The 27324-nt window shown below is 51.4% G+C and overlaps 1 long non-coding RNA gene across 5 annotated transcripts in view; it reads left to right on the plus strand.

Annotated features, from left to right (window-relative positions):
- Positions 1 to 25437, plus strand: part of LOC144720388 (uncharacterized) — a 36582-nt gene extending 11145 nt beyond the window's left edge. Inside the window, exons 3-8 of one of the 5 annotated variants that reach the window (XR_013585751.1) lie at positions 11442 to 11603; positions 13568 to 13701; positions 13939 to 14627; positions 17402 to 17575; positions 21581 to 21670; positions 25238 to 25437. This is a non-coding gene — a long non-coding RNA (uncharacterized LOC144720388). Of the gene's footprint in view, positions 1 to 11441; positions 11604 to 13567; positions 14628 to 17401; positions 17576 to 21580; positions 21671 to 25237 lie in introns of all 5 variants that reach the window. The other 4 variants (XR_013585752.1, XR_013585750.1, XR_013585754.1 and 1 more) reach the window with 4 other exon arrangements.
- The last annotated feature ends 1887 nt before the right edge of the window (positions 25438 to 27324 follow it).

Consider the following 27324-nt stretch of genomic DNA (forward strand, 5'->3'; position numbering starts at 1 on the left):
TCTCAGGGGTCAGCAAAACCTGCGGATCTTTAAGGGCTACTTCTTGAAATGTTGAGCGGTTTTTGTTGTTGTTGTTTGTTTACCTAATTAGAATTTAAAAAAAATCTCTTCTTTGTTAGTTTGGCTGGCGACTCCTAACCTATCCGATGTGCCCCTTCCCTATTCAAGTTGGTCATCTCGACCTTCATTTTCACAGTTGAGAGGCAGTACCTTCCTTCTCATACCTCTGGGATGTTTTCCAAATATCTTTACCCCAGAGGGCCGTCGCCTCTGACGATTTTTCTCAATCCAGGTGTTTTTGCCTCTTCTGAATTGTTCCAATTTGATATTTCGCTTCTCCCTTTGAACCCACTCGAGAAAATCCTTCTCGCTCACTCTCTCTTTCCGAGCCACCGATGTCTCTCCATTCGATGCCGCCACCGCATATAACCAAACCTCCCCGTGAAACGTGCAGACGTTGGGGCCCATGTTGAACTGTGCTTGGAACTGTTGGGACGACGCCGCCAAATGTTGCCTGGGATTTCCACATTTCGAATATCCTCCTCTCTCATTTATCCACGTCCATGCTAAATACGGAACAAAGCCGCACGGCATCAGTTTTCAGTTTCATTTATTAGGTATAGCCCCGTGAGCAATTCGGCTCTTGAATCGGGTGCAACCGCAACAAACAAAAAACATGAACAAGAAAACATCTTAAAGTGACTATGCGCAAACAGAAAAATCCAGGTAAAAACAGCAACATCTTCCAGAAAAAGCACCGTACACCAACGCTGTGTGCAAAAATCCTTGGTGTCTTTTCAAATTTTCTCCATTGCAATTCCCTACTCATCCATCTAAATCAGTAAATCACATTTTGAACATTTGACCGATTTGGTCTAAATTAGTCATAACTTTTTGGGCACTCCGACTCGCCCCTGTTGTGAAGGTTTCCTGGCTTGTGCGACATTTTTGTCACTGTGCTCTGTGATGTGGATAATTAATGGGTATCTCTGTCTTGTGATCACCATTTTTGTTGTTTCCACCTTTTTTTTGGTGCCTGTTGGTTCATGTTTATTTTTGAGGGTTTTTCATTTGCTTGGAAGTAGCGATGTGTAGGATTTGGCCCTCATATATAAGTAACGTACTGTTAAAGCATTGTGGGGTGCAATTGGCATTAATTACACTATATAACATTCAATCATAATTACTCTAAGAAGGTTGATTGCCCAAACGTATGTATGTTGAACTTCTTTCACACCATACGTTGCCAAACGTGCTTAATCGTCGTCCCCTATTACGTTCCCTTTCTTTTGAAGACAGTGTTGTAGATGAACGTGTTTAGTTTGTTGGGGTTATTACAATTGTGTAAACAGGACTTATTCAAATACTGATGTTTACAAAGCAAACCGATACAGATATATATAATTGCATCACTGAAGCTTTGAGGTAATTAATGACTGAAAACTAACGATCATGCATCAGTGCTGATTGTACATTTGGCAAGCTCAATGTACGGCGTGAAAATTGTCGTGCGTTACGAAATAACTCGTTCGAGCATTAAACAATCACTCGTCGTTTTCGTATGGCTGATATTGCTGCAATGCGGCGGTTGAACAAGAGTCAGTGTCGGATGATCCTCGTAGCACAAGTAGCTACACATGTAGCTACACAAGTAGCTACACATGTAGCTACACAAGTAGCTACAGATGTAGCTACACGTGTAGCTACACAAGTAGCTACACGTGTAGCTACACAAGTAGCTACACGTGTAGCTACGGGTCCCGCACTTTCAAGGGCCCCGCGCTAAAATGCTTTCCAGCTATCAATTCCGGTTCAGTGATTCTGCACTTGCTCTATTACTATAGTACTATACTGCCTTCAACTTTTACGAACGACCAGGTGTTTAAGGTTAGCGATTTGTCGTATTATCTGGCTGTGTAGAAAATGAAAAAATGCAATAACTTCACTATGCAAGTTAAAAATTGGTGTTTTAATATTTACGTGTTTAAAAAAAAAATAGGGCCTCTTTATAACATATGCTACAGGCCCCGCTCTAGCTTAATCCGGCAAGAGTGCATCTCTGTCAAGATGCCTCCTCCGTATTTCGTGAATCGAGCATCGAGTCGTCTGCACGCGTGATGGTTCTGTTACGTCTGCCCTAAGATTCGTGGAAGTTTGCAGGCGGCGATGGGGTTGTCCGTGTTGAGTTTTTCGCGAGCTCTTTGAAACTATGGCAATGATTGCAATGTGGTTTATTTATCCACGAAATTCTCACAGTCTCACGACCTATTCAGAAGGGTCCTGCATTGGCACATTTGAACAATTAACATTTTATTTAAGGGCTGCTTTGATTTGCGTGAGAAGAAAGTGGAGTACTGTACCTGGATAACCCACATCATAATTGTGAGGCGGGTGACACTCAATAACTTACACAGACGGGTTCATGAACCCCCACTGCCACTGCCTAGCCACCTCTCAGCCCAGAGAGGTTTGGGAGTTCCACAAATCGACACGATCCACCAACAGTTTCCTCCCAAGTCCCAACCCCAGTCGCGTAACGAGCGTGGGGGCAGGGGGTGCCATCCCTGGTGGCCAAAGCTACAAGTTGGGGCCCCGTTGACAACCACCATGAGATTTGTTTCTGAAAACGGAGCGCCCCTACAGCGTTAAACGTTCGAGACCGTGAACGTAACGATGTGGTTAAAGCAAGGTGCCACCGTGCGAGAGACAGATCAAATATTGGGGCCCTGCCTGACCTGATTGCCGCATCCCCAGAGCTGATAACGTCGCGACTACGCCAATGCCTAGCCCAGCAAACACGGAACGTCGGACAAACGTTGCACGTTTACTGGAAGGTGACATGTGTGTGTGTGTCAACCATTACTGCTGGGGGTCAAAGTGAGTTGCGAGGTCGAGGCGGGGTGGCGAGGGTCGAGGGAGCGGAGGGGGTTGATCAGAGAGATGGAGGCGAGGGTTTAGGGTTGAGACAAGCAGCGTGGTGGATTGCTGGAGGTGAAGCAGCAAAGGAGGGAGAAGAGAGCGTGGAGGCTGCGACACGCGCGCCATTAGAGATGGTGTGGCCGTGTAGCGGAAGAGGCTTTAGCATTCATCCACATTGAAACGCGTCACTCCGTCAAATAATGGCACACGCGCGTATGAAACGTATTAATTAAATCGTACGCGGCGTGTTGATGTTGTGGTTGTTAAATGGGTCTGCGCTGTTGAGAGGGCATTCACGGGATTTGGAGTGGAGGAGGAGGGGTGGCTGCTGTGATTAGGAAAAAAGCCTCGATTCACAAAACAAACACTCCTTTGCTCCCATTCACACGTCCATTACACACGGCAGCATCATCATCGCTGAGATCTTCCTCGTCACGAGAATAATACAGGCGATACAGATCACAACTCCAGCTGTTTGCATTTTTGCTTTAATCTATAGATATATTGCGCACGTAAAGATTGCAGTGTTTGCACATGACGGCGTATTTAAGAGGAACAATGCCATCCGTGTGGTTGCATGATAACGCAGTGCATACTATCGCTTCCAATGCAGTACTTTGCGTCGACTGTTACGCGGTGGAACAATGTATGCACATTTATGCTTCGTCGATAACGGGCAACACATTTGCAGGGATAACGGTGGACGTTGTGGAGGTGAAAGCAAAACAAATGCAGCAAAACACATCTCATTATATATTTGTTATAACACAATCCTCGAGTCCACAGCGAGATTTTAAATTGACCACATCGCCTCCGAGGCATGCCGAGGTATTTGGAATCACGCAAGTCTCAAAGGGAATTTCCATTCGGTTAAATAAAGAACATTGATTAATTTCTGTTATGTCCGTACGTGTATGAACGCATGCATTTTAATTAATGTATTTTTTTCTGGTCAATTCCACGAATGAGTATTTTTGGCTTCGCCTGGGAGGACCCTGACCGAGATGGTCAGTCACCCAGCCAGGTGCTCGCCTGGCTCAACCTCAGCTGAGTTTCTAAGCTCCGACGAGATGCGTAATTTGTCTCCACTGGCCCGAGAAGGACCGGTGTCGTCGTCTTTGTCGTCGTCATCGTCATCACGATCCATGGGCAGAGAGCCCGTAGGAGGTGTCCACTGCACATTTCGTCACTTGGTTCCACTCTCCTCTGCCTTGTGCCAATATTCTGGCAACAGTCTCTCATGTCGTCGTCAAACCATTATCTCTTAGGTCTTCCTCTCTTCACGGCCCCGTCCGGACAGGTCGTCTTCTTCTATGCGCAACCTTTTTTCTTCCTTCTACGTTAGTCACCCGTTGGGTCCAGTTTAGATGCACTGTCCAACGATCCGGTGTCGAGCCAAGGAAAGGCAGCGATGGCTCCCTGTGTTGCCATTAACGACCGCTGGCCATTGATGACCCATTGACCTTCTTGACCTCAATTGCAACTGCCTTCTCTCGACGCCCTGAGGAAGTTGGAGGACACGAGCCGTAGGAAGGGTCGGAAATCGAGATCGTAAGTGGGGGGGGGGGGGGGGAAGAAGCGGTGGGGTTTTAAAGTTTGGACTTGACCACGAAGGAAGGAAATCGATCTGAGTATGTATGTGGAACTTCTTTCGCACCGTACGTACTAACCGTGCTCATCGGAGGTGCGGGGGGAGGATAACAGTGCCCACGACGAGAGAGGAGAGGTCAGATCTTATAAATGCCACATGCCCCCCCCCCCCCACAAAATAAAAAAAACGCCACGCGGCCAGCAACAAATAGTACTTACTGAAGTTGTAAGTTGATGTCCTTCTCCTGCACCTCCGATGTATGGTGCGAAAGAAGTGCTACCTACATGCGTTATAGATAATAACGGAGTCAGTGTATTGAAATGGGCGAAAAGGTAACGATGACGGCTTCAAGAGGCGGTGGGAGGATTGAGCAGGAGGAGAGATGTGTTGTTGAACTTGGACGTCTTTCGCACCGTGCTCATCGGAGGTGACCTGCAGTGCAGGTCCTTCGATCAACATGATGCACGTCCATTATTACGTTGATGTAAGAATGGACACGCATTATGTGAGGTTGACTAACTGAAAAGAACCCAAGCACGGCATGTTCTCAGATTAACGCGATCCATTGAAACTTACACGACATCATAAACCCCTCCACCTTTCTCGTGTTCCAACCTGATAGGCCCAAAGCGATGGCACCAAGGGAAGACTTCTTCACAATTCTGGCTGTCGCCTGCTGAAGTTGGCTGCTGTTGTTGTTGTCACCAGCGAAGCATCGTACCAGAATTGTAAACGTTGTGGGTTTACTCTCCAACACACAACCGCTGCTGCTGTACTCGTAACTGGTCGCCACGTTTATCGTTTACGTGACACACCTTACTGATTGGCTGTGTCGGGTGGTGGCGGGTTTAACGACACATTTATATTAACGCGATCTAGCCCCCCCCCCAAAAACCCCATAGCAAACCCTTTATTAAGGAACTACAGTGTGTGGTGTGCGGTGGTGCTGTTGAGGCCGGATTGCATTGCGACGAATCATCGGTCAGCCTGGTGGTCATCCGAGGCCTCATCACGGGTGCTGCAGCTCAGCAGAGAAAGGCCTCTCCCCTCTCCACTGATCACAAGTTTACCGATTCTTCCCCGAGACTGGAGCGGAGGATATGAGCAGGAGAGAGAAGTGGAGCGAGATGGCAGCAGAGAGGCTGGGGCAATACCATTTACACGTATACTGTCGAGTTAATTGTAAATTATATACTGTGCAGTATATATACCCTATGTGGGTGGAGCGGCAACGTTGTGGGTTTGCGCACCGTGCCATCAACTCGGCAACTTGAGTGCCTTTATCGGCCACGGCGAACGTCAGTGACGAGTGGTAACTGAACCGATCCTTGCCCCCCCCTCCCCACCGCCCCAATTCCTCCGTTCCCAGCCCGCATTGACCACCGTGGTGAAGTATGGTCAACCAACCCTCGTGACGCGTACACAAGCAGAGGCCTTCATCCGGCAATGGATTGAGAATGGTGCAGCGGGTTACGAATGGTTTAATAACGGAAACTACGGCAAGGAATAGCAGCAGCTCCTGTTTATTTTCCATCACAATGCAGGTACAAACTTTGATGCTAGTTCACGATTGTTACAGATCAACCCGAATTTCTCATCGACGTTGTGAAAGAGACGCTGGGAAGCGGTGGCGCAGTAATTAGCGCACGGCACAATGCTACGGACCCAACCCAACTCTTGATATGCAAATTATTTTGTCAAGGCGCTCTTCCCCTTCCAACCCAGCTTAAATAGACGCTCCAAGCGTGGTAGTGTTTCATTCAGACGCTGTCTCCCCGACAGACCTGGTCTTCACCTGAGGACGGCTGCTTGCGTTGTGGCCGAAACGTCGTGAGAATTATTTATTATGTTTTATGTTTATTATTTTATTATTTCCCTTCTACGTGACTTTACCGAAAAAACCAAGAAGACGGACCCAACCCACTTGAGTTTTATTCCCGGTCGCTGCTGACACCAGTGGCGGAGTGAGATCTGAATCGGTCCCGCCAGGGATTTCACCTTCACTCAGCCTGCATTGACCAGCCTGGTGAAGTATGGTCAAACAGCCCCCACGAGCGACACGGCGTGGGGAGGAGGCCTTCGACCAGCAGTGGATATGACGAAGGAACGTCCATTGCGATGATACAAGATGCGATGATGCAAGATGTGGTCTTATGCTGCCAGTTGTCTGGTTAAGGGAATGAGGGGCAGGCCACGTTGCGAGAAGAGAAGATGAATGGTGTGTCCGGCGATGATGAAATCACACTCGAGTGCAACAGGCGTTAGGTGCATTCTTGTTACATCTCTGGCTTGGGGAAGCCTTCATCCAGCAGTGGATAAGATCGTGGCCAGGGGTCGGCAACCCGCGGCTCCGGAGCAGCATGCGGCTCTTTTAAGGACTAATTTCTGGCGTGATTTGTCCAGGACCACCGTCTGGTACTCGCATGCATTGCAGCTCGTGAAATATTGAGGATGGTTTTTTTTTGTCCGAATTCGGACAAAACCGGCTGTTCTTGTTATTTTGGTGGCTGAAGATGATGACAAAGAAAGAGAGGGCGCAGTTATCACGAATATCAAAAGTAACAAAGGACACATTTACACACACCATTATCATTCACACTCTCATCCTCATGGGCCATGTTCTATCCGCTGCTGGATGTCGGCCTTCCTCCACAATGTCGCCTCCATCCAACTCCACCCCTGCACGTGAACCCACCCCACGGTGTCTCATGGTATACAGACAGAGACAAAGATCCCCCGTATAGCCTTAACAGACTGTTGGGGCAAGTGCTGTTAGCGAGCACCTACGAAGGCCGAGACGGCAAACGACGGATTAGGTAGAAAGCACCACTGCCGACCGCCTTTGTCTCCCCAGTGGCGATGTTTACTACACACCGCACCAGGTACTCATTGATCGGATATTATAAGCCACTGATGTTATCCGTGGCCGGGAATCGAACTTAGGTGGGCCGAGTTTACAGCCCAGTGCGATAACTACTGCACCACCGCTCCCCACAACACACACAAAAGACAAATAAATAACAACAGCCCATATTTGCCACTAAGTGGCGGGGACGTCACTACAGCGCTTGTGCCAGGCTAGGTGCACCGTAAGACCACGTGAAATGTCGAAGGCTCGCTGCTGACAGGAGGTCACGGGACAGACCCAGGTGCCGTCGGTCGACTGACTGTGACGACTGGCAGATGCACCACCTGTGCTCCCCATTGTGCCAACTTGCTGCGTTTTACTTCGCCCGGTGCTCCGCGCATTGTTGTGAGCGTCGCTCCGTCTGCACCCACGCAGCAGTTGTTGGATGGCGACTGCCTCCAACTGCCCTTCGCGACCCATCTCAACGCGACGGCCAATCTAGCACCTGCACACAAACCGATTCCATCGCTCTGTCTCCGCGGAGGACGTGGCCTGGCTGCCACTCGGCGGTGAGTCTCGTCCCTGTTTCATGAGCGGTCGTGACCATCCCGAGCCGATGACCTCCCTACGAAAACAATCTTTCTCGACTCACCGTCCAGCACAAACCTTCTACCCAATATCACTTTCCCTGGCTCGTCAATGCGATGTCTCCGGCTTGCACTTATAGATATTATCTGACCCTTTGTGAACTCCATCTCACTGGCGTCTCTATTTGTGTGCAATGAAGAAGGGCCATTGCCCGAAACGTCGCTATTGTGTTTTGTTTAAGGCTACAGTGTTATTGACGAATGTGTTGAGTTACGTTAATGTATATGATGGCTGTTATCAATGGCAGGACATACGAGGAATTACCCTATACCACTTTGATTAGAAATGTTTCGCTTTTGCCATCTTCTGTTGGCAAAACAAGTGCCTATCCCCTGTCGTCAAAGTCCATTAAGTACACACTCATCATCACAGCCCCTTGGCGATGCTCTGCTCTATGATAGCTTCCCCGCGCAGTGTCGGTCAGTCGCGGGTGTTGTTTGACCATACTTCACCGCGATGGTCAGTGCGTAACTGGTAGGGGTTTGTGGCATTTGGCTGACTGGTATCAATGGCACTCGCCAAACTAACGTCACAGCTGCCCGTCGGCGAGAATCTAACTTGGGTGGCCCGAGTTCGTAGCGCAGTGCGCTCACCACTGCGCCACCGCTCCACCCCCGTCATTGTACGTAAAGCCCTCTTGTCACTCCACTGCTGGATGGAGGCGCCTCCACATCACCCACATTGGGATTTTTGCACACAGTGTTGGTGTACGGTGCTTTTTCTGCAATATTTTGCTGTCTTTTCTTGGATTTTCTGTTTGCACATAGTCACTTTAAGATGTTTTCTTGTTCACGTTTTTGTTTTTTGTTTGTTGCGGTTGCACCCGATTCAAGAGCCGAATGGCTCACAGGGCTATACCTAATCAATGAACTTGAACTTGATTATTCAGATCGCAATTGGCGCGCGTATACTGCTGCATCGCAACGAGATGCGAGTTTAAACCTCGAGGGTCAACCTGGACTGACGTCATCGCTCATTCGCCGATAAAATTAAAAAAGTAGCCACCTTGAGAAAGTGGTCACTCTGGTCTTGTGCACTGTCATAGTAACGACGAATTTCCACGACCGTACCAAGCCCGTTGGTGCAGGGCGACTCTTCGGAGGCTTCTATTGGATCTAAACGATTGTGAGTGAGCGGTGCGCATCTGTTGATGTTCTCTGGAGGCAAGAGGGTGCCCGTTTGGCACAAATTGCAATCGAGACTGCGCTTACCGCCTTACAATTCTAAAAAGCGACGTTTCAGACGTTGGGCCTCCCCCCCCCCCCCAAAAAAAAAACACAATAAAAACGACGCGTAGGTTGATCGCTTTAAACTCACGGGGGCAAGGGGTTCAGTGGAAAAGTTCTACATTTCTTAAAGTTCCGAGCGAAACACTCGCAAATAAACGAGCAACGTCGTCGCCACCATCGCCACTATCATCACCATCGTCATCAGTGACCCGAGTGATTCGCCTCCAGCAGAGTGCGACGCTGAAGCTGTTAAAAAGCGAGCACGGCTCGCTCCCGGCTACCAGTAGAGTACAGTATATATATATACTGTATATATTGCGCACGGATGATAGAATCATCTGTTGCGTTGCCTGTTGGTCCTCCTCGTCTCATGGCCGTGGGTTGCTGATGAGTTCTAACGCGTGCCCTGTTCCGGGCCACTCCCCTTTGTCAATCTACCGCTGACTTGAAGCCCCCCAGGCGAGTCGCTAGTGGAGGCGGATTGACCACACGGCGCTTCGCGCGACCCGCGGGGCTACTCGTTCTAACGCCAATGGCCCCGGGTACAGGGCTCGAACTTTAGCCGAGGTTCGTAGGGACGGTGCGCCGGCAACTACATGGCGATTTGCGCCGCCGCTCCTGTGTCCTGCTGTTGTTGTTGTTGCTGTTGTTGTTGTTGCTGTTGTTGTTGTTGTTGCTGTTGTTGTTGACCGTGGGTTTGTTGACGATTCTCCCCAATGAATTCGAGGGAATCGTACAGCGCGTTGAGTTCTCCGTGAGTCGTGCGTGACTTGTTGATGAACTATAACGAGCATGTATATACAGATAGCTGGCCTCTCGTAACTGGGCATGGATTTCCGATGAGCCCCAATGATTGCGAAGCACCCTCTGTGACACTTTGTAGTCAGGCGTGGCAGACTGTTGCTCGGCGCGGTTCGCTGAGGATCGCCAAATCGCGCGAAGCCCCGCGTTAAACAGTCAACGTTTGCCATTCGCAGGCTGATAGCTTTGCGTGGCGTGCTGATGGCCCCTAATCACGGCGAACCCACCGCCGTCCGGACTGTCCAGTGCACTTCTCGGCCAGGCGTTCCCTTTCGTCGCAGAGTCTCCCACCCAGCATGCGGACCACAATGCCGAACAACAACGGGCTGGAAGCCGAAACACCTCGTGGTAGAACGATCCCTTGATTTGGGCCATCGTGTTTGTTGTTTGCCTGTCGGCGTGTGGGGGTGTGCGCGGCCGTGTGTTAAACGGGGGGTGGCGGTTGTGCAGTGGTTTGCCCACTCCGCTACGAAACCGGCGGCCCGAGTTCGATTCCTGCTCCCGACTATTAACAGTGACGACTTTAAACCGGTCCTGCCACCCATCCACCCCCCCCCCTAAGTCGACTCAGCCTTAACTGAGTACCTGGTACGATGTGTAGAACATACGCACTGAGAAGGCAAAGGTGGCCGGGCGTGTGATTGGCCACCCACCCCCTCGAGGGCCGTGCTGGCCTTCAAACAGCAACTTGCCCGCTCGCTAACAGCACTTGCCCCCAATAGCCCGTCGTGGGCTACACGGGGAAGCTTTGTCTGGTGTTCCTTGTCAAGCCACACTGCAGCAGGGCCTCTGTCCATGGGACTTAACTCCTGTCGTCCTTCCTTGCTCACCACATCCTTGCGTCTTCTTGGTTCTTTCGGTAAAGTCACGTAGAAGGGAATGCGCTGTGGCCGAAACGTCGTGATAATTGTATTTGATTATGTTTTATTCCTATTATTTTATTATTTCCCTTCTACGTGACTTTACCGAAAGAACCAAGAAGATGAATCCCTGCAGTCACGAAAGCTTTACATCGAAATTTCACATCCTTGCGCTTTACGAACAAGTGAGCAAACACCCAAATGTGCACTCGTTATTATTATTATTTGATTTGTGATGGTCGCGGCGTGTGCAGTGTTTTTCTTGCTTTCTTCTTCTAAACTCCCAGATTATTTTGAAGTTATTAAACAACCGCATCCGGCGGAGGGTTTCGCACAATCTCCATTCCTCGCCTGACATCGTAGAAGCGATCTGTTTTCTCTGGCTACCCTGCGTGCTGTGAATAAGGGTCATTGCCCGAAACGTCGCCGATTACGTTTTTAGTTACGTGTTTTTTTCTGTTCAAGGTCACGGTGTTGTTATTGACGAGCGTGTGTTGAGTTGTTTATTTGTTAATTGTGCTTGTGCATCACTGCCAAGGCAGCAGCAGCAGCAGCATTAACAACACACTGGGATTCATGCCGATGTCGAGGTGCTGGCTGCTTTCTGCTGATGGCCACGACGAGAGGGCTTCAGCAGCAGAGCGAGAGAGAGTTCGTGTCGTGTCGCTGTTCCTCCTCCTGCGCTGAAGGAGCCCAGCCCACAGTAGGTGGGTTTACTGTGCGGTCTCTAGCTCGAGTTGCATGGCCACAGTCGCACTCCTGTGATTTGTCTTCGATGTGTCTCGTCTCTACGTGTCTCGTCTCTATGTCTAGATGTCTCCGTGTCTATCTCATTGAGTCGCTACTTAGCTCCACGCCTCTCTATGTGCCTCTGTGTGTCTCTGTGGGTTTACTGTGTGGGTCCATAGTTTAGGCTGCATGGCCACAGTCACATGACTTTGGCTCGCATCTTTCATGTACACATCTCTACGCGTGCATATCTCGATGTGTCTCTAAGGGTCTCTATGTATCCATCTCGATGTGTCTCTAATTGTATTTATTCATTCATCCCGATTTGTCTCTAAGGGTCTCTTTATCCATCTCGATGTGTCTCTAAGGGTCTCTATGTATCCATCTCGATGTGTCTCTAATTGTATTTATTAATTAATCTCGATGTGTCTCTAAGGGTCTTTATGTACCCATCTCGATGTGTCTCTAAGGGTCTCTATGTATCCATCTCGATGTGTCTCTAATTGTATTTATTAATTAATCTCGATGTGTCTCTAAGGGTCTTTATGTACCCATCTCGATGTGTCTCTAAGGGTCTCTATGTATCCATCTCGATGTGTCTCTAATTGTATTTATTAATTAATCTCGATGTGTCTCTAAGGGTCTTTATGTACCCATCTCGATGTGTCTCTAAGGGTCTCTATATATCCATCTCGATGTGTCAATCTGGCTCTATGTCCTATCTCTTTGAGTCTCCGTGTCTCTATGTATCTCTGTGTGTCTCCATGGGTTTACTACACAATCCCAAAGTTTTGTTTTGCATGGCCACACTCGCTTAACTGTGGCTCGCGCCTTTAATGTCTACATCTCTATGAGTATGTATCTCGATGTGCCTCTAAGGGCCTCTATGTATCTATCTCTATGTCCTATCTCTTTGAGTCTCTTCGTGCCTCTGTGTATCTCTATGCATCTCTATGCGTCTCTGTGCGTCGCTGTGTGTCTCTATGGGTTGTGCTATCGGACTTGAGGCTTGCCTCTCCGTTGTTACATTTCACGTGGGAGGAGTGTGCTGCGCCGACGGCCTGGTGGTGTTCTGATGCTGTTGACGATGAACGACACTTGTAGTGAGCGGATGCGTGAGCGGGTGAGTGATGTGTTGATGGTATGAGGAGGAGGATGATGATGGAGGAGGAGGAGGAGGAAGAGGGGGAGCTTGCAAGGCCAGGAGGAGGTGGGATGCCGTGTGGGTCTCGAATGAGGAGGTTATTCTGCGCTCTGTTCGTGCGGAGGGGAGAGACGGGGACCGGCTCGTCAACAAGCCACTGAGTTGTGATTTGATCCGGGCGAAAGCGAAGAAGTTTGCACGAAACATTTCACGCCTCGTCACAATCGCACAGAGCCCCCCCCCCTCTCCCGTTGTATGCGGAAGATGAGTTCCAAATTTAAAAAGGGGGGGGGGCACAAAGCTGCGAGGGGCACCTGCTGTTAAAACTCCCATCGGCGTTCGCCGTGAGAGGGAATCGAACTCGGGTCACCGGGTTCGTAGTAGCGCAGCGCTGACCGCTACAAATAAAAACAAAGGTCCCCCGTATAGCCTGAAACAGGCTGTTGGGGCAAGTGCTCTTCACGATCAAACTACACGACCACACACAAACAAACACACGCGCACACGATGCGACACGCTCCTTGCACGTGCATTCGTTTTAAACACCGCGACGATGATGATGATGATGAGTACGCAAATGACAGACATACAACACGCATAGGCCCCTTTGCCCAATCCACTGCTGGATTGATGTCTCTCTCAGTGCGTCGTATCGGTCAGCTCCTTGGGGAAGAAGGGGGGGGTGATCATACTTCACTACGACGATGAGTGCGGGCTGGAGAAGAATCACAACGTTGATTAAGACTGAAGGAGGAATCCGATGACCTATGAAGCTCTTTTTGTTTGTTTGTTTTACAGATGTCCAGTCCGGGCACGGGGTCAGCCAGCTACAACGAGGGATCGAGGACACTGCGAGCAAGGGCTGGGTATAGGCCCGCTTCCGATTTCACTCGCCACTGATGACAGCCGTCCTCTGTAATCGAACCGAGAAGGTGAGTGAGCTCACAGAGCAGTGCCCCCCCCCCCAACCACTGCACCATCGCTCCTGCCGCAACGGTGACGGTGTTGGTTACGAATCGTTCTTTATTGCCCAACGTGTCCGTGCTCTCTTTCTAAACACAAGCGATACATGCTTTGCGGTGATTCTCAAATCACGTGCGTAACGTGCCACTCATTGCACCACTTGATTGCAAGAGGTCGCTCTGCTGCTGCTGCTGTCACCATCCTAGAATCTCGCCCAGATCCGGAGGAACGCTGCTGGCGAACGGAGCGGGTCAACGCGGACGGCCAGAATTGGGGAACAGTTGTCAGACTGGAACCTCGCCGCGTTGGTCGGCGCGGATTGGTAACAAAGACAAAGACCCCCCCCCCCCTGTATAGCCTTAACAGACTGTTGGGGCAAGTGTTGTGAGCGAGTAGCACCTGTGAAGGCCGAGACGGCAAACGAGGGGGTGGGTGGCGAGCACCACTGCCGGCCGCCTTTGTCTCCCCTAGTGGCGTTGTTTATTACACACCGCCCCAGGCACTCATTTGAGGCTGAGTCGACCTGGTAGAGGCCCGGGACCGGTTCAGATATCCGCCGCTGACTTTTTGGCCCGTGAGCGGGAGTCAAACTCGGTTCGTCGGATTTCGCAGTGCAGACGAGCGCTAACCACTGCGCCACCGTTCCCCACAACACAACAACAACAACAACAACCGCCATTCGCCCCTAAGTGTCGGCGACGTCCCCACGGCGCTTGTGCCAGGCTATGTGCACGTTGAGGCCAACATACCACGCATACGCACACACACCCACCTGTGGCACAAACAGGAGTCGGTGGGGAGCGGCGGAGGAAGAAGGGTCTCGAGTCATCCCCACGTCGCTCCCAATCTCCACGGCGTCTCGTCTCGTGGCGACATCCTGGGGCGTGCTGAACAGGTCAGACGACGACTGCGCGCTCCGTGCGGTTGATGTTGACGAGAGAGCAGCAGCCGTGAGTCTGACATCGAGGTGGTCGATCAGCCAGATGATTGCGTCACGGTTAGCGGAGCGGTGAATCATCGCCGTGAGGATGCCTCCGTCAAATGGAGGATCTCCGTGTGAGTCTATGGGTATCTGTGTGAGTCTATGGGTATCTGTGTGAATCTGTAGATCTTGAGGTGAGACTATGGATCTCCGTGTGAGTCTATGGATCTACGTGTGAGTCCATGAGTCTCAGTGTGGGTCTACGGGTCCCATTATGAATCTGTAGATCTCTGTGTGAGTTTAGGGGCCTCTCCGTGTGAGTCTATGGCTCTACGTGTGAGTCTATGGGTTTCTGTGTTTATCTATGGATCTGTATCTGAATCTGTAGATCTTGAGGTGAAACTATGGATCTCCGTGTGAGTCTATGGATCTACGTGTGAGTCCATGAGTCTCAGTGTGGGTCTACGGGTCCCATTATGAACCTGTAGATCTCTGTGTGAGTCTATGGATCTACTCATGAGTCCATGAGTCTCAGTGTGGGTCTATGGGTCCCATTATGCATCTGTAGATCTCTGTGTGAGTTTAGGGGCCTCTCCGTGTGAGTCTATGGCTCTACGTGTGAGTCTATGGGTTTCTGTGTTTATCTATGGGTCTGTATCTGAATCTGTATATCTTGAGGTGAGACTATGCATCTCTGTGTGAGTCTATGGGTCTCTCCGTGTGAGTCTATGGTTCTCCGTGTGAGTCTATGGATCCACGTGTGAGTCTATGGGTCTCTCTGTGTGAGTCTATGGGTCTCAGTGTGGGTCTATGGGTCTCAGTGTGAGTCTATGGGTCTCTCCGTGTGAGTCAATGGGTCCCAGTGTGAACCTTTAGATCTCTGTGTGAGTCTATGGGTCTCAGTGTGAGTCTATCGGTCTCTCCGTGTGAGTCCACGGGTCCTAGTGTGCACCTTAAGATCTATGTGTGAGTCTATGGGTCTCAGTGTGAGTCTATGGGTCTCCCCGTGTGAGTCTATGGGTCTCTCCGTGTGAGTCTATAGGTCTCTCTGTGTGAGTCTATGGGTCTCAGTGTGTGGGTCTATGGGTCTCAGTGTGGGTCTATGGGTCTCCGCGTGAGTCTATGGGTCCCAGTGTGAACCTATAGATCTCTGTGTGAGTCTATGGGGTCTCTCTGTGAGTCTATGGGTCTCTCCGTGTGAGTCTATGGGTCTCAGTGTGAGTCTATGGGTCTCTCTGTGTGCGTCCATGGGTCTCAGTGTGTGGGTCTATGGGTCTCAGTGTGGGTCTATGGGTCTCAGTGTGAGTCTATGGGTCTCTCCGTGTGAGTCTATGGGTCTCCGCGTGAGTCTATGGGTCCCAGTGTGAACCTATAAGATCTCTGTGTGAGTCTATGGGGTCTCTCTGTGAGTCTATGGGTCTCTCCGTGTGAGTCTATGGGTCTCAGTGTGAGTCTATGGGTCTCTCTGTGTGAGTCCACGGGTCCTAGTGTGAACCTTAAGATCTCTGTGTGAGTCTATGGGTCTCAGTGTGAGTCTATGGGTCTCCCCGTGTGAGTCTATGGGTCTCCCCGTGTGAGTCTATGGGTCTCAGTGTGGGTCTATGGGTCTCTCCGTGTGAGTCCACGGGTCCTAGTGTGAACCTTAAGATCTCTGTGTGAGTCTATGGGTCTCAGTGTGAGTCTATGGGTCTCTCTGTGTGAGTCCACGGGTCCTAGTGTGAACCTTAAGATCTCTGTGTGAGTCTATGGGTCTCAGTGTGAGTCTATGGGTCTCCCCGTGTGAGTCTATGGGTCTCCCCGTGTGAGTCTATGGGTCTCAGTGTGGGTCTATGGGTCTCTCCGTGTGAGTCCACGGGTCCTAGTGTGAACCTTAAGATCTCTGTGTGAGTCTATGGGTCTCAGTGTGAGTCTATGGGTCTCTCCGTGTGAGTCCACGGGTCCTAGTGTGAACCTTAAGATCTCTGTGTGAGTCTATGGGTCTCAGTGTGAGTCTATGGGTCTCCCCGTGTGAGTCTATGGGTCTCCCCGTGTGAGTCTATGGGTCTCAGTGTGGGTCTATGGGTCTCCGTCTACTTCTGAGCACGCCTGATGTTGCCCTGCACCAAACGGCTGTCGTTCTACATCGCGGTGGTCTGACCAGCCAGACGAGCACGTCAGGGGTAGCGAGAGGCATCATCGCTGCCCCGATGATGCCTCCCGCTTCGTATCTGTGAATCGGCCATCGAGTCGACGCTCCGTGTTCCACGGTTTCTGTTCTGGGGTGGTGACACGAGTCGCCGGGCAACACCCCGAAGTGGAAGTTTACAGCAGCAGCAGCAGCATTCGCAGCCTTCACGCTGCCCACTCTGTTCAATGAGAAAATAGCGGCCGATGCCACCATCACCATCACCACCACCATCAGCATCATCAACCTCGCCATCACCCCTTCGTTGGCAGAACATCGTCTTGAACGATATGTCGGTCGACGGTGCAACACCTCGATGTGACGCTAATCTCACACGCGTGCACCCACCGTCTCTGACCATCGTCACACGGCAGATCACAACCTCACTCCCCCGTCTGCTCCCCCCCCCCTCCTCTTCCTTCAACCACCTCGCATTAAAAATGGAAAATAAAAATAAAAACTCTCCGGTCGAAGTGGCGATGCGACTGCGATCATCATCCAGAACGGCCCGTCGCGATGCCTGACCCGCAAGTCGGAAGGAGACGTCACAGCGATGATGCACTCCTCCTACCCCCCCCCTCAGCTCCTGACGAGGTTGTCTGGGCTTGACTGCCTGGAAGAAAGTCGGAGTCGATCCTCTGCATCGAACGTCAGCCGCACGACACGAAGAGACAACCTCGCACTGCTACCACTTTGGAATCCACTTCCCCATCATCGTCATCATCGTCACCATCGTCTCTCTCCACCTCCCCGCAAGGTCTGAACATGATGATGATGATAATAACACCCCCGATCAATTCAAACCATGCCTGTTATTCCCCCTACCCATTACGACGAAGAGTGCTGCTCGTTGCTGGACACTCCACGCTTTTGGAGGTGGCTTCGAACCCGGAGTGCACGAGTTCTCTCTCTCTCCCCGTGATGGTCTCGTGTGGGTTTGTTTCCGGGTTCGTCCGCATTTGCCCCCCGCCCCCGCCCGCTCCACTTTTATAGACAACGTCAAGCGTTCAGATGTATCTGTCTCGTAATATAAATTCCAACGTGATGATGATGATTATGATGATTGTGATCATCATGATCATTTAAGCCACTTCGATTAGCTACCATATGTTATCCAGGTCGCCTCTGAACAATAACTAATACATACCTGGAACGTATGTGTATGTCTGTTGAACTTATTTCGCAGCATCCGTAGCCAACATGCGCTAAACTTTAGATGCGGGGGAAGGACAACAAACTAAACACAAACAGGCAGTTTTAAAGATGACGATGGTTTACAAGTGCACAGCTCCAGTGGCGTCCGAATATCGGAAGGAGCAGAGCGTTCCAGACGGCCGCAATAGCGCATCCAAAAGCGCGCGATGCCAGTGGCCGTCTTTGTTCGATGGCTATAGCCAAACGTCAGCAATGCGAGAGTTTAGTTGCGAAGAGCAGCCGTGTAAGTTAAAGTTTTGCAACTTGACAATCCACGCGTTCCTTCTCGCATCTCATGGCATCACAATGCGTCATTTGTGCCTTGCAGTTATTCACACCGGCCGGATAATCACCGAGTGTCCAGACGCTCTTTTTGGAGGAACACGGATGAAGTTGATGATGATGATGATGCTGCGTTGGCAGCGGCGCACAAGCACGGTGGCTAGGAGATGTTAACTACCTCGCCTGGTGTGCAGGAGGTCGCGGGTTCGATCCCGACCCTGATGCTTGTTGTATATTTCTAGTTTGCGTGTTCTCCTCGTGGATTTTCTCCTCCCGTTTAGAATCAGCGTCACGCGTTTAGAGTAGTTGACTTTTGCTGCGGCTGTGAGACATTTCCACGCGATAAGCCACTTCGTTGAGCTGTCAGTCGTGATAGCCAGGTCGCTTCTAAAAAGAAATAGTTTCGTAGAAAATAATTTAGCTTACAATCAACAAACGGAACACATTCGTCAATAACACCAGTATGCGGCCTTGCAATAAATATATAATATTCGACGTTTCGGGCAGGTGCCCTTCTTCGTGGCACGCATACATCAACATACATTTTCACGTGCAATCAAGAAGGCCCATTTCCCGAAACGTCGCTTGTTATAAACAGCTTCTTTCAAGGCCAATACCGTGCTATTGACGAATGAGTCGAGGTGTATTTGTTCTATCTTAGGATGGTCCTACTACATTGAGACCTTTGTTCGGTTCCCCTTCTCACGAGAGGGCTGGATTCACTTGGAACTCATACAAAATAACCAGAAGAACTGGGAGGGGGGGGGTCCCACCACGCATAAGAGGAGACGACTCCACTCCAAGGTCTGCATGGGCAGGTTCACGAACACGCTTCGCTATACTCGCTACCTGCTGACGTTCCTATCCATACGTGGCTCACCAACCCTCGCCTCCGCGGGGGGCTGGGTCACTGTGTGTGTGTGTGCGCGCGTTTGGCGTCTGATCTGTATGGGGAGCGGTGGCGCAGTGGTTAGCGCACTGAGCTACGAACCCCCCCCCCTCCCCCCCCTGCGATCCGAGTTGAATTCCCGTTCACGACTGATAACAGCGTCGAATATTTGAACCGGTCGTGGACCTCACCTAGGTCGACTCAGCCTTCGTGAAAGTGAGTACCTGGTGTGGTGTACCTGGTGCGGTGTGTACACATCAGCGCTGGGGAGACAAAGGCGTGCTCGCTACTCGTATGTGTTTACCGTTGCTATCGTCGCTACCCACGTGTTTATAACCACCCCTGCTCTCAACTCCGAGCCATTCTCCATCCACCGATGGATGAAGTCCTCCCCACGCCATGTAAATCACGTACAGCGCTTTTAGATTGGGGACGGGGGGGTGTTACATTCTACCATACTTCACCACGCTGGTGAGTGCGAGTTGGTGAACGGTGTGGGGGGGGGGGTTGAGGGGGTTGTTGATGTGGGCAGGATCTCCTCTGATTCATCTCTAGCGCCACTGACGGCCGCCCCGACCGGGAGATCGAAACGCGGTGGAACGCGGATTCGGAACGAGACTGCCCGACAGAGCGCTGCGGGCGAGTGAAGCGCCGAGTTGCCGTGCGGGTTCTTCGTCGCCAGCGTTGGGCGCGTTGAACACGTGGCCCCCCCCCCCGCCCCCTCTTGGGTTTATTTCAGACGTTCTTGACAGGCGCGCTCCGTCTGAACGAGCGGCGGGGCCTCTGTTTGATGCAACAACAAAACAAACATTGACACTATTTGGATGATTGTGTAGCTGTTGTTGTTGATGTTGATGGCTTGGTAGTTGTTTGGATGGTAGTGGCTGCTGCTGCTGTTGTTGTTGTTTGTGATTAATTCGCGATTGAGAATGTTGTTTTCCCACCTGAGGAATGAGCCAGCATTACATACAGGACAGTGTCTCCAACGATTTCAACCCAAGTCGTGAGAGTGACGCGTCACCATCATCATCAGCCATGGTCAAGCCACTGCTGGGTGAAGACCTACCCAGACAGGAACAGACAGGGACAGACAGAGAGACAGACAGAGATAGACATACAGAGACAGACAGAGACCGAGACACAGACAGAGACAGACAGAGACAGAGAGACAGACAGAGACCGAGACACAGACAGAGACAGACAGAGAGACAGAGAGACACAGAGAGAGAGACACACAAACAGAGACAGACAGAGACACAGACAGACACAGAGACAGACAGAGACACAGACAGAGACAGAGAGGCAGACGCCCGCGTGGTCCAATCACCCACGGCCGATGACCGAGCGAGTCGCGAAGGCGTCCAAGCTCATCAGATTCTAGGAAGCTAAGCGGACTTGAGCCTGGATAGCGCTCGGATGGGCGACCACCACAGCGCCGTGGGGGTGGGGGTTGTTTGACCATACTTCACCACGATTGTCGTCTCGGCTTAGCGAAGGCGTTGGGGCGGAGTGCACCACAACAACTTGGAACTCCTCCCACGAAACTTGACAGCCCCCAAGCCTCGAGCACGTGCGCTCTTAGCACGGCGCGAGCCCACCCGAGTACCACCCAGGATCACCCCCCCCTCCCTGCTTAGCCTTCTCGATGATACGCAGAGACTTGAACCAAGCAACACAACACGGGGTTGTCAGCGACAACACAATTCGTTTATTTACACTTTGTTAGACTTCATCCACAACATGGGCGGGGAGAGATGGCGAGGGGGTGGGGGTGGTCGAATTTTTGTCCAGGTGACTGCTTTAGCCGGGCGGTGGTGGCGGTGGTTGTGGTGGCGTTAGTGGTGGTGGCGGTGGTGGTGGCGTTGGTTGTGGTTGTGGTGGTGGCGGAAGCGGTGGTGGTGGTGGCGGTGGTGGTGGCGTTGGTTGTGGTGGTGGTTGTGGTGGTGGTGGCGTTAGTGGTGGTGGTGGCGTTAGTGGTGGTGATTGTGGTGGTGGCGGTGAGAGTGGTGGTGGCCACGCTGCTACGCGTGACTGCCCGCGATCCAGCGCTGTGTGGAGGCAGCAGCGAGGGGTTGGTGGACCACACACGCGCACTGATCTTGCCAAACTTCCCTTCCCTTGGGCGAGGAGCCGTACCTCCCCCCCCCTGGCTCGCCAGGAGAGTGCGCGGCACGGCACGGGTGCACTCCGTGCGTTCCATCTGCAGGGGGGTCGAGTGTCGACCGCGTGGTACGCGTGGCGTTGCTCCGGCTGCTTTGGTTGCCTCGATGCAGACGAAGCATTTAAACAACATCAGTGAAGCTCCTGAAGAAGCCCCCCCCCCCTCTAACACGTGCGGCGAAACGTCGGACATCAGAGAGCCACAACTCGATTGTCCGTGTCGCGCGTGTGTGGCAGGACTCGACACACGAGAATCGAACGGCGTCACCGGCAACTCAACTCCACCACCAAACAACAACAACAAACAACAACAATTCAACACGGGAGGTGGGTATTCGTGACGAGCAGTGTGATTGGTGGTGGTGGTGGTGGTAGTGGTGGTAGTGGTGGTAGTGGTGGTGGTAGTGGTGGTGGTAGTGGTGGTAGTGGTGGTGGTAGTGGTGGTTTTGTTTGGGGAGCCAAGGTGACCGAACAGCGGGCAAACGAGGGAGAAACGCACGAAGAGAGGATGACAACAACCACCACCACTCAACCACGACCACCGGACTACCACCACCAACCACCACTCTATCACCGCCACCACCAACCACCACCACCTTCACGCTCACCTTCCTATTAGCACGGAGAGAGGATGACAACCACCACCACCACTGAACCACAACCACCGCCAACCACCACTCAATCACCACCACCACCAACCACCACCACCACCTTCCCGCACACTTCCGACTAGCACGGTTGGCTACGTACGGTGTGAAAGAAGTTCAACACACGTGCGTACGTGCGCACAGTTGAGCGGAGTGATACACAGTGCGCAGAGTGACACAAGCACCACGTGCTGTCTGGCGATGCACTCGAATCGTCGACTTGTGAATCGTGGCGGCTGAGCCTGGATAGTGGTGCTCGGATGAGGCTCGAAGAGGCACCCCGGCGGCCAGTAACAAACATCACCATTGCACGGCGCAACGATGGATGAATGTCGCGAGTTCAAGGCGTTCGCTCCGAGGCCGATTCGCACATTTCCTTTGCCAGTCGAGATGCAGCCCACGGATGTTGTGGGAGATCTTAGAAGGGATTCTTTTACTGCCCCGAATGCGTTCGGGCATCGTGGCTTGAAGGCGCGATGGTGATTGATGTCTCATGGACGAGACCGGCGACTGAACGGTAGCTGCTTACTAGTTTGCGGGCAGTCTCCATGAACCTTTAGGCAGTTGCGTGTTGGATTTTAAGTTGACCCGGAACAATTGAAACAGGTGCAGGTGATTGTCCGTCTCGTGTGGGGTGTGGGTGGTTTTGGGGGGGGGGGGTTGTCGTGGGTGCCGTGTAGACATGAGTTGAACCAAGGCCCCATAGTCTATGTGGAGTGCTCTTGTCAATTGGCTGCTGATGAGACCGATAAGGTGGAAGGTGGATCCGGAGTTCGCTTCCTTGTAACTCGAAACTTTCTCGAAGCGACGATCACATTCAACGCGATAGCAAAAGCAGCAGCAGGTGAATGCGTTGTCGGCTCGACACGCAGAGGGTTAACATCACGCGAATGTGTGGGTGGGTGGGTAGGTGGGTGACTAGGTGAGTGAGCAGGTGAGTGAGTAGGTGAGTGAGTAGGTGAGTGAGTAGGTAACTGATTGAGCAGGGGAGTGAGTAGGTCACTGAGTGAGTAGATGAGTGAGTAGGTAAGTGAGTAGGTAACTGAGTGAGCAGGTGAGTGAGTAGGTCACTGAGTGAGCAGGTGAGTGAACAGGTGAGTGAACAGGTGAGTGAGTGAGCAGGTGAGTGAGTAGGTAACTGAGTGAGCAGGTGAGTGAGTAGGTCACTGAGTGAGCAGGTGAGTGAACAGGTGAGTGAACAGGTGAGTGAGTGAGCAGGTGAGTGAGTAGGTAATTGAGTGAGCAGGTGAGTGAGCAGGTGAGTGAGTAGGTAACTGAGTGAGCAGGTGAGTGAGCAGGTGAGTGAGTAGGTCACTGAGTGAGTAGATGAGTGAATAGATGAGTGAGCAGGTGAGTGAGTAGGTGAGTGATTTAGTAGTTGAGTGAGTGAGCAGGTGAGTGAACAGGTGAGTGAGTAGGTGAGTGAGTAGGTGAGTGAACAGGTGAGTGAGTAGGTGAGTGAGTGAGTGAGTGAGTGAGTAGGTGAGTGAGCAGGTGAGTGAGCAGGTGAGTGAGTAGGTGAGTGAGTAGGTAACTGAGTGAACAGGTGAGTGAACAGGTGAGTGAGTAGGTAACTGAGTGAACAGGTGAGTGAGCAGGTGAGTGAGTGAGTGAGTAGGTGAGTGAGTGAGCAGGTGAGTGAGTGAGTAGGTAACTGAGTGAGTAGATGAGTGGACAGGTGAGTGAGTAGGTAACTGAGTGAGTAGGTGAGTAAATAGGTGAGTGATTGAGTAGGTGAGTGAGTAGATGAGTGAGTAGGTAACTGAGTGAACAGGTGAGTGAGTAGGTGAGTGAGCAGGTGAGTGAGTAGGTTACTGAGTGAGAAGGTGAGTGAACAGGTTAGTGAGTAGGTAACTGAGTGAGTAGATGAGTGAGTAGGTGATTGAGTAGGTGAGTGAGTAGATGAGTGAGTAGGTAACTGAGTGAACAGGTGAGTGAGTAGGTGAGTGAGCAGGTGAGTGAGTAGGTTACTGAGTGAGAAGGTGAGTGAACAGGTGAGTGAGTAGGTAACTGAGTGAGTAGGTGAGTGAGTAGGTGATTGAGTAGGTGAGTGAGTAGATGAGTGAGTAGGTAACTGAGTGAACAGGTGAGTGAGTAGGTGAGTGAGCAGGTGAGTGAGTAGGTAACTGATTGAGCAGGTGAGTAAACAGGTGAGTAAATAGATGAGTGAGTAGGTGAGTGAACAGGTGAGTGAGTGAGTAGGTGAGTGAGTGAGTGAGTGAGTGAGTAGATGAGTGAGTAGGTGAGTGAGCAGGTGAGTGAGTAGGTAACTGATTGAGCAGGTGAGTAAACAGGTGAGTGAATAGATGAGTGAGTAGGTGAGTGAACAGGTGAGTGAGTAGGTGAGTGAGTGAGTAGATGAGTGAGTAGGTGAGTGAGCAGGTGAGTGAGCAGGTGAGTGAGTAGGTGAGTGAGTAGACGAGTGCTTCTTCTCTTGAGGGAAGACGGAAGGAAATAAAACGGGGAAGGAGAAAGGGGGGAGTGAAGGCACCATCGATATTGTTGTAATAACACGCAGAGTCTTTACTTTCTCGAGGAAGGATTTAATGACGGAATAGCGAAAGGCATGATAACCATCGATAATGTAATAACCAACGTGTTCTATGAATGAGGCATGGATGTAAGGAATTACGGAATTAATCAAATCAATGCTGTCATAATAACTAAGAAAAACACGATGAATGATTAAACGAATGACTGAATACGTGAATGAAAAGCAGCTCTAATTGTATAAAACCACGACTTAATCCACCTGTCGAGAAAATAAGGGACGATTGCGTGAATGAATGGATCATCAATCCTGTAGTAGTAATAACAATAACCACGACAACGACTCAATATTCTCCCCCAGAAAGCGAGAAACGCTGAAACGACATTCGTCAATGAAACGGGTGACTAACGCACGCACACCGAACGCGGCACGTCACCACATCGACGCCTCGATATAAGGAACGAAACGGGTGGACTTCTACACACATCTGCCTGCTACCTGATGATTCCCGATTGTAATAACTGGCGAAACGTCGTGCTCGGATTGTAAATGTTCGTGGCTTGGTTCTCCAACGCACAACCGGTGTGCTGTACTCGTGACGAATTGGCCACGTTCTGTTAACGTGACAACCCTTACTAGTTGGCTGTGTCGGGTGTTGGCGGTGTTTAACGGCACGTTGATATATTTACGCGATCTAACCCAAACAACAACAACAACAACCTGTATCATGGACGGCGTTTCTCCTCTCTCCTTCAGAGCGCCCTGCGCGTGTCTCGGTGGCACGAGGGGGCCGGCAGAGAGATCCTTCCTCGCCGTGTCCTCCACGACCGAACACCCCGAACCTCGCCTCGCCAAGACAGCCACGCGGGCGGAGGGAGCTGCAGCTCGCCGGCAGTTGTCGACTTAAACCGCGGAGACGACTTCTGTGTTTACACGGGCGGGGTGGGGGCGCCAGGTGGGTGGGTAGAGGGGGTGGGGGGACCCAGAGGTCGTGAATGCCGATGGCTGACTCGGTGATGGACGAGAGGAGAGGTGGAGAGAGGTGTTCGTTGTTGTTCGATGTCCTGGGCGTGGTGGTGGTGACCGCCGCCCACCCGGCCCCGCTCATGCGCGGTGCCAGGCAAGTTAAAAGGTGCCGCTACTTGCTGACGGCACTTGCCCCTAAAGTCTGTTAAGGCTATACGGGGGACCTTTGTCTTTGGTTGGTTGTTAGATGAGGTGGTCCCCGACGGTTCACGGAGACAGACATGGGTCACTGGGACCTGAGACATCTGGGGCCGCTCAGTCGCGCGATTAAAACGATGTTCACACTGAAATGTTAAAGTAAAAGCAATAATCAAGATAATACAATTTATATACCTTATTTATTAAAATAATATATATATAAATTATAGTTCTGAGTTTTCAAAAGAAAAAATCGACTTGGCATGCTGTGGACATGTCTCATCAGCTGGTAGTGTGTGCCCCCTCCATAAGTTTGTGCATCTGATGTACCGCATATCACGTGAAGTGATCTCAGAACCACTTCTGGCATGTCCGCTTCCGCGGGTCGCTGTCGAACACGTGGGCGCGTGGCGTCGCTCCTCGAAAATTCGGGTCCCGACGCCGATAACGAAACTGGATTCACAATCGGTGGGGAAAACGACCAAAATTTCTTAATGAAATTTAAAACAAATTGTGTATTGAGAGGGCATCGGCCGAGATTATATTCATGTCTCCGTCATCTCCTCGCCCCATTGGCAAAGGTCCGCCGTATAGCCTCTAATAGACTGTCTAGGGCAAGTGCTGTTAGCGAGTAACACCTATGAAGGCCGACACTGCGGCACCTCCGGTTAGAACGGTTGGCTACGTACGGTACGAAAGAAGTTCAACGTGCATATCAAGAGGTGCGTGGGCCAGCACCACGTCTGGCCGTGTTTGTCTCCCCAGTGCTGATGTTTATACACCGCACCAGGTGCTCGTTTGAGGCTGAGCCGACCTAGGGGAGGCTCAGGGTCGGTTCAGGTAATCGTCACTGATGTTGGCCGTGAGTGGGAATCGAACTCGGGTGGCCGGGTTCGTAGCGCAGCGTAGCGCTAACCGCTGCGCCACCGCTCCCCTCACCTGTTGAATCTCACCACAGTGCCGTGTGATAGTTGCTTGTTTGTGAATGTTTCGTGTACGCATTTGTGATTGTGTACATGCACGTGCGTGTGCGTTTGTGTTTGCACGTGCGTGTGCGTATGTGGGGAGCGGTGGCGTAGCGGTTAGCGCTACGCTGCGCTACGAACCCGGCGACCCGAGTTCGATTCCCGCTCACGGCCAACATCAGTGACGATTATCTGAACCGGTCCTGGGCCTCCCACCGAGGTCGAGGCAGCCTCAAATGAGAACCTGGTGTGCGGTGTGTAAACATCGCCACTGGCGAGACAAAGGCGGCCGGGCGTGGTGCTGGCCACCCACCCCCTCGTGTGCCGTGCCGGCCTTAATAGGTGATCGCTAACAGCACTTGCCCCCAGAGTCTGTTAAGACTATACGGGGGATCTTTGTATTTGTGTGCGCGTACGAGGAGCGGTGGTATTTAGTGCAATGGTGAGCGCACTGCACTACGAACCCGGCGACCCGAGTTCGATTTCCCGCTCACGGCCCAACATCGATGATGAATATCTGAACCGGTCCTGGGCCTCTTCGAGGTCAACTCAGCCTTAAATTAGTGAACATCACCACTGTGGAGACAAAGGCGGCCGGGCGTGGTGTTGGCCACCCACCACCTCGTGTGCCGTGCTTACCTTAATAGGTCCTTGCAAACACAACTTTCCCCAACAGCATTGCGTAGGCTATGGGGGTATCTTTGTATTTGTGTG

Source organism: Lampetra planeri, chromosome 8 (genome assembly GCF_965212315.1).
Source record: "Lampetra planeri chromosome 8, kcLamPlan1.2.h2, whole genome shotgun sequence".
NCBI lineage: Eukaryota > Metazoa > Chordata > Hyperoartia > Petromyzontiformes > Petromyzontidae > Lampetra > Lampetra planeri.